Source organism: Galeopterus variegatus, unplaced genomic scaffold (assembly GCF_000696425.1).
Source record: "Galeopterus variegatus unplaced genomic scaffold, G_variegatus-3.0.2 Scaffold1558, whole genome shotgun sequence".
NCBI classification, from domain to species: domain Eukaryota; kingdom Metazoa; phylum Chordata; class Mammalia; order Dermoptera; family Cynocephalidae; genus Galeopterus; species Galeopterus variegatus.
The window spans coordinates 192,201-198,569 of record NW_007727669.1 but is presented as its reverse complement, the minus strand read 5'-3'; the positions used below and the strand labels follow the sequence as shown (position 1 = coordinate 198,569).

Here is a 6,369-nt window from a genome sequence, read left to right as displayed (position 1 = left end):
GTTAGCCCACACCCCGGGGCGGGGGCGGGCAAAGGGATAGCATCCCCCGGTGTTGCCCCCGCGCCTCGCTCAGCCAGTGAGCGGGAACCGGTCTGTATGTGGGATCTGAACCCTCGGGCGGGAGCGCCGCCACGCTTCCCAAGTGGCGCACTATCCAGTGCGCCACCGGGCCGGCCCTCGGTGAAAAGATTTTGATGAAGAATTACATACCCCAAAAGGTGGTATTTACTGTGTGAGGGCAAAAGAAGTTCTGAGATAAGTAGGAACTAACAGAATGTATTACCTTTTCTGAAAAATTCTCACTAATCAAGTAAGTAAAAATAGAGATTGAGTATAGGAGGATTGAGTGCTATAGGCTATATAACTCAGTCTAAATAACTGCTGTTAGTGTAGTTATGAAACATAATGTAAGTCTCAAAAATAATTCTGGAGCCCAAAATCATGCATTGTTTTTTTCTTTAAAAAAAATAATCTGGATGTAAAAGCCAAAGTACTTTTGAGGTAAAAAGTTAGGTGGGGGCGAGAGGAGACAAAAAAAATTACAGTATATGAAATCTCTCATTATTTATGAAAGAATAAATAGACACAACTATATCTTTTAATGTCAATGAGGACTAGTATAAAAAAATGGATGGATAACTTCCATTTTATCTCAAGAACAAGGAAATCTTATACTACATTTAAGTTAAGAAAAGGGATGAGGAAATATTTTGGAATTATTTTTTAATCTAAAATAAAATTTTAGAACAAATATATCACATATAATAAATGTAAATTTAGGGCCAGCCCCCCGTGGCTCATTTGGGTGAGTGCGGTGCTGTTAGCACCGAGGCTGGGGGTTCGGATCCTATATAGGGATGGCCGGTGCACTCACTGGCTGAGCGTGGTGCAGACCACACCGTACCGAGGGTTGTGATCCCCTTACCGGTCAAAAATAGATAGATAGATAGATAAACAAAACAAATAAATGTAAATTTAGTCTGAAAAATCCAATTATGTTGTTTAAAATGGACAAAAATTAAAATGATATGGAAGTAAAAAGCTTTTTTTTTTTTCCTTTTTGTCTTTTTTCGTGACCGGTAACGGGATCGCAACCCTCGGTGTCGCGCCCACACCGCGCTCAACCAGTGAGCCGACTGGTCTGTATATGGGATCCAAACCCTCGGCAGGAGCGCCATCGCGCTCCCAAGTGCCGCACTCTACCAAGTGCGCCACCGGGCTGGCTCCTTGGAAGTAAAAAGCTTTTAAAAAAAGAATGACCGTGGGAAATGAAAACAGAAAGAAGGCAGGATCTCAGTTTTATTATCCACAGTAAAATTTAAGACCAAAAAAAATTAAAAACATACGAGACAAAGAGGATCTGGAAATAAAGAAGATTCATTCCACAATGGAGATTCATACGTCTCAAGAATTTGTGCTGAGTAGGATGACCAGCCATCCCTTTTTGCCTGGCACTGTCCTGGTTTTAGCAATGAAAGTCCCCCATCCCAGGAAACTCATTGATCTTGGGCAATCGGGACCCTAAGTAACACAGCATCAAATATAACTACGTGTGTGTATATATTATTATGTTATGTTATATATTAAATATATAAATAACTGTGTATATGATATGTACAAAAGGAAAGCTACCAAAAATATGATTATAGTGGGAGATTAACATCTCGTAATCTCTTTGTAGGTACAAAGAAAATTTTAAAATAGATTTAAACAATATAATCAATAAACTTGTAATTGATACAATTGAACTTTGTACCCCACAGAAAATAGACTTTCTTCTCACTTCATTCAATAACATTGGCAAACCACTCATATGTAGTTTTTCTTGCAGGATAGGCCAGGATGAATCTGCTAGAAGCTTACCATTCTATGGGTGCTCTTTGAGTTTGGGGGATTTGGTGGTGGTGGTGTCATTGAAGACAAAAGCAGTTTTTGGTATTACTACTTTAAAATACTTTCAGGCTAAAACTTTGGTAGCCAAGAGATATTGAGCTGAATATTTTGGCCATAATTTCTTTTCTAAAGATTCAAAATTCTATTCCAAGAATCTTGGATTTGTCCCTGTACACAGTTCAAAATGCTTAAACTATGTAGAAATCCCTTGTGAAGGAAAAAAATTTCTCACAAACCTCAAAGTTGACCTAAACCACTTTTATTAAAATGTAACTTACATATGTATACTCATAAAGACCAATTTTAAACACATATGCTTTATAGCTTTTATATTACTGAAATGCCAAACAAATGTACAAATTAATACAACTATCAAACTTTATAATGTCAAATTAAGAAAACTGATATATTGAAATAGGTAATATTGTCTTGCTGAAACTAAAACACCATTTTGGGTTTAACAATAGAAAGATGTAGCCTCAGGTCTAATTTCTACATGTTATCATTTTCTGAATTTTGACTTCAGCAATATTAATGTAGACAATGCATAAAACATACTATGCAAAATATTAGTAGCCTCAAAAATATGTTTGCTACTTGAAGATAATTAGATATCATAATTTAAAATTCTGCTATCAAACTATCCTGGAGTGCCTACATAAATGAGGTGATATTTCATACTAATAAAAGTAGTAATAATCACTAACATTTATTGAACCTTACTATAGGCTCAAGTCTTTCACATGTAATATGTCATAGATCCTCATAATATCACTGTGTAATCAATGTCTGTTTTTATTCCCATATCATCATAAGAGGAAACTAAGGAACAGAGAGGTTGAGTAACTTGTCCAAAGTCTCACAGCTAGCAAGTAGAAAATAGGATTTGAAGTCAGGCAGTCTGGCTCCATTTAATCATTGTACCAAATTACCTGTCTCATTACCTTGGACGTAATGTACCTATTGGAGAGTTACTAGATTTGCACTAAATGGAGATCTAATCCAATTACTCCGCAGCCAACAATGGCAACTTTTTCATTGCGTTTTTATTTCAACGCCTGCTGCTAATAAATTGTTACAACTTGGTCCATAGGAGGGTAGAACTGGCATGAGATTTTCATTCCTTGCCATTCAATTCCAGTGGTCGCCTGGAGCTGTTCTTTTGAGTTTGGCAAGCCGGTGCCTTGTGCGGACTCACCTCTCTCTCCACTAGTCAAATTCGGTTCAAACTCCACTACCCTCTTCTGTGCTGTGACCAGGCCTGCCCCTGGCTGAGAATGGAAAGACACACAGGCAAATGCACGCCCCAGCATCAGTTTGGGGCTTGCCATCATGATGATCCAGAAAACATTTTTATTATTAATTATTCAAGATTATCACTGGAATAAAGCCACCAACTTTAGAGAATACACAGATCCCTCAAAATACAGATATCCTCAGAACTCCAGGGGTCTGAGAAACCTATGGTGTGATATCATGATCTCACACTGAGAGACACTGTAAAAACAACTGTATGAAATTTGTCCTTGTGTCTGACAAGGAGGTGATTGAAGACAACATTCCAAACACTATATCATATTTGGAAAATTTCCTTTCTGGTCTTAGAATTAATTATACCTAATAGAATTAAGAAGTTTTTATTTTGTGTTTTTATGTTCTGGACATGTGATGTTTTGTGTTTTTCCTCTTATCATAATTTGCAATTATACATTCATTTTAGAGGTTTCAGGATGAATGTTCTTCTCTTACATTTGTCTTTAAGTGCCCACCAGGGCAGAGACCACGTCTATCTGTGTCATCCCTTTGTTCCCAGTACCTCTCACAGAACCTGGCACATAGTAAGCCCTCACCGAACATTTGCTGAGTGAACAAGTGAATGAATGAGTTAATGAATAAATAAAACACATGAGCCATGGGCTGGTCAATTTCCTTTTTGCATGAGCTGCTAGAAAGTTTAGAGCTGGATTTGACTCCTGCTTATAGCCAGTGCAGAGTCTCACGCTTATATTTTTGCATCAGCCTCATTCTTAATACCATTTTATGTGTCTATCCTTAGTTTCCTTTTTCTTTCCCATCTACTTCTAAGTTAGGCCGTCTTGCTATATTTTATGAATCCCTCTAAACTGTCTATGAATCTCCATTGTGGAACAAGGTAGGTAATACATAGACATATTTACCAGTCTTTTTAAATATGTATTTAAAATCTTAACACTAAACCTCTGCCAACAAATACATTTGGTCATCCGTAAACTTTAAGAATAGCTGAGGTTTGCTAATTCCAGCATTATACTAATATTTAAAGCAAATTCAACCCAAACCTAGAAACCACACGTAGTGTATCATTTTAGGGACTTTTGTGTATGGTGTATGTGACAAGCACATTTCTAATAGGGCTAGGCAATTTGATGGACAGGAAAGAACATAGGGCTTGCTACAAAATTGTTACGGACTTTGAATCAAAGAATAATTTATCTTTACTGGTTTTCCAAAATGTATTGACATCATACTAATAATGAAAAGTTTGCTTTTATTTGTGTCCTATGGGAGGGCAGGCAGGAGGAGTAGAAGGGTGTGAGGGGGCTGGGCAATATCCTGGTCCACAGGCATTCACTTTACTGAATAAAGGTAGAACATTATAAAGTAAAAATATTCATGGTCTAAACCCCCTTTTAATATCTCTAACATACATTATTCATATGCTAGTGGGAGATGTCATTTGCAAGTCTGAAATTTCATAATTACTTTCTTTTGGCCATATTCATTTAAAGCACCTTCACTTCAGATGCTGCCCAGTTATTTTTCTTTAAAATTAAACATAACCTTCAAATCCCTTTAATGAGGACATCCCTCACTGCACAAGTTAACATTTCACGAATCCCAACTAGACCCACAAACTAGATGTGAAAGCAGTTGAGTGCGCCCTCTCCAATCCCTCTGCCTTGCCAGGATGCTAGACCAACCCCACCCTAGGGGTTAGTCAGAAAGCATGAAATATTCATTTAGGAAACTGAGATTTGATCTTTATTATTTATAAGGTTCATTTGAGTCAATTGAATTTTAGACAACAAACTACAAGAGGAGGGAAGAGTGGGCGTAAAGAAACAGATGGGTAATAATCATGTGTCATAGATAAATGACACTTTAAAACAGAATTTGATAGGGTGTGGGCTGGGGCTTGCTTTTTTTAATTTTTAATTTTCTTTCTTTCTTTTTATTTTTTTGGCAGAGGATGGGGATTAGGGGTGAGAATATGAAGGAGAGAGAAAGGAAAGACAATAGGCCAGACCCAAGCGCCTGATCAGCATCCTAAAGCAGTCTGGCCTCCCTCCCTTCCCCCAAACGTCAGGTAGACTGTGGTCGCGATTTCAAAACAAGCTGACATTGACTCCCGCTTCCCAAACCGGACCGAGGGTGGCCTCTCTGGGTGCAGGAGGGGAGGGGACGAGAGGCGGGGAAAGAGGGGAGAGAAGATGGAAGCTACGGGGTAAACAGACTGCCAGCACCTCCTCGGAAAGAGTGGCCTTTTTCCCTCCAAAGCAGTGGAATCGCATAAAAATCCAAACCCACTGGACCAGCTCACGAGCCAGCTGCCCCGATCCAAATGCGGGTGGCTGCAGACGCCGCACCTGCTCCGCAACCCCCTGCGGCGGAGTGCGGCACCCCAGCCCGGCCGAGCCCGCCCCGCAAGCTGCCCCGGAGGGCGGCGGCCGAGAGGGAAGGGAAGGGACCGGAGGGGCGGCCCCGCCAGGCGAGGCGTGGCGAGGCTTGCCATCCCTCCACCCGACCAAGAAGCCCCACCTGTCAGGCGTTATGCTCGAGGTGAGAGTCCCGCTGTCCCCATGCAGGGGCCCGCGCTTGCGGCCCCAATTTCCAGAGCCTCCAATGTTACATTGTCACCGGAAACCTTAGGCATCAAACCCACAGCCGTGGGACGGGGCTGCGTCGCCGAGGCACACACAGACAGACGCACGCCGACGGCACCCAGCGACTCCCGCACGGTCTCATGCCATTAAAACCAACAAAGCCAAAGCAAGCCCCACAACGCCCGTTCCCAAGACGGCCTTACCTCCTGCACGGCATCCCTGGTCTTCCAGTGGGGGTGGTTTCTGTTTTTCTGTGGGTTTTTTTTTTTTTTTTTTTTTTTTTTGGATGCGCTTAATAAATCCACCCAGCTAATCTGGAGGGCAGCGTTTCCCCCGCATCCTGCAGCCCGCACTTGTCCGTGCGCCGGGACTTCCACCAGCAGTGCGGCTTCTCCGCGTCGCTGGTAATCACAGACGCAGAGGCCGCTGCTCCTTGACAAAAGGCTCCGGCTCCGGCTCGTCCCTTACAGCCCTGCGGTCGGAATGAAATCCATTTCCCGCACGAGGCGGGGAGGAAATGAGAGCTCTCCTGGCCGTGCGCGCTGACAAAAGGCCGCTTGGCGGTGCCCACAGCGCCCCCTCCAGCGGGCCGCTGCCACCCGCCCGCCCGCCA

The 6,369-nt window shown here is 42.0% G+C and overlaps 1 protein-coding gene across 1 annotated transcript in view; it reads right to left on the bottom strand.

Annotated features, from left to right (window-relative positions):
• Positions 1-6,021, bottom strand: part of ADD2 (adducin 2 (beta)) — a 115,060-nt gene extending 109,039 nt beyond the window's left edge. The window contains exon 1 of the mRNA XM_008577652.1: positions 5,960-6,021. The gene's annotated coding sequence lies outside the window, so the exon portion shown is untranslated. The remainder of the gene's footprint in view (positions 1-5,959) is intronic.
• Between the last annotated feature and the right edge of the window lie 348 nt (positions 6,022-6,369).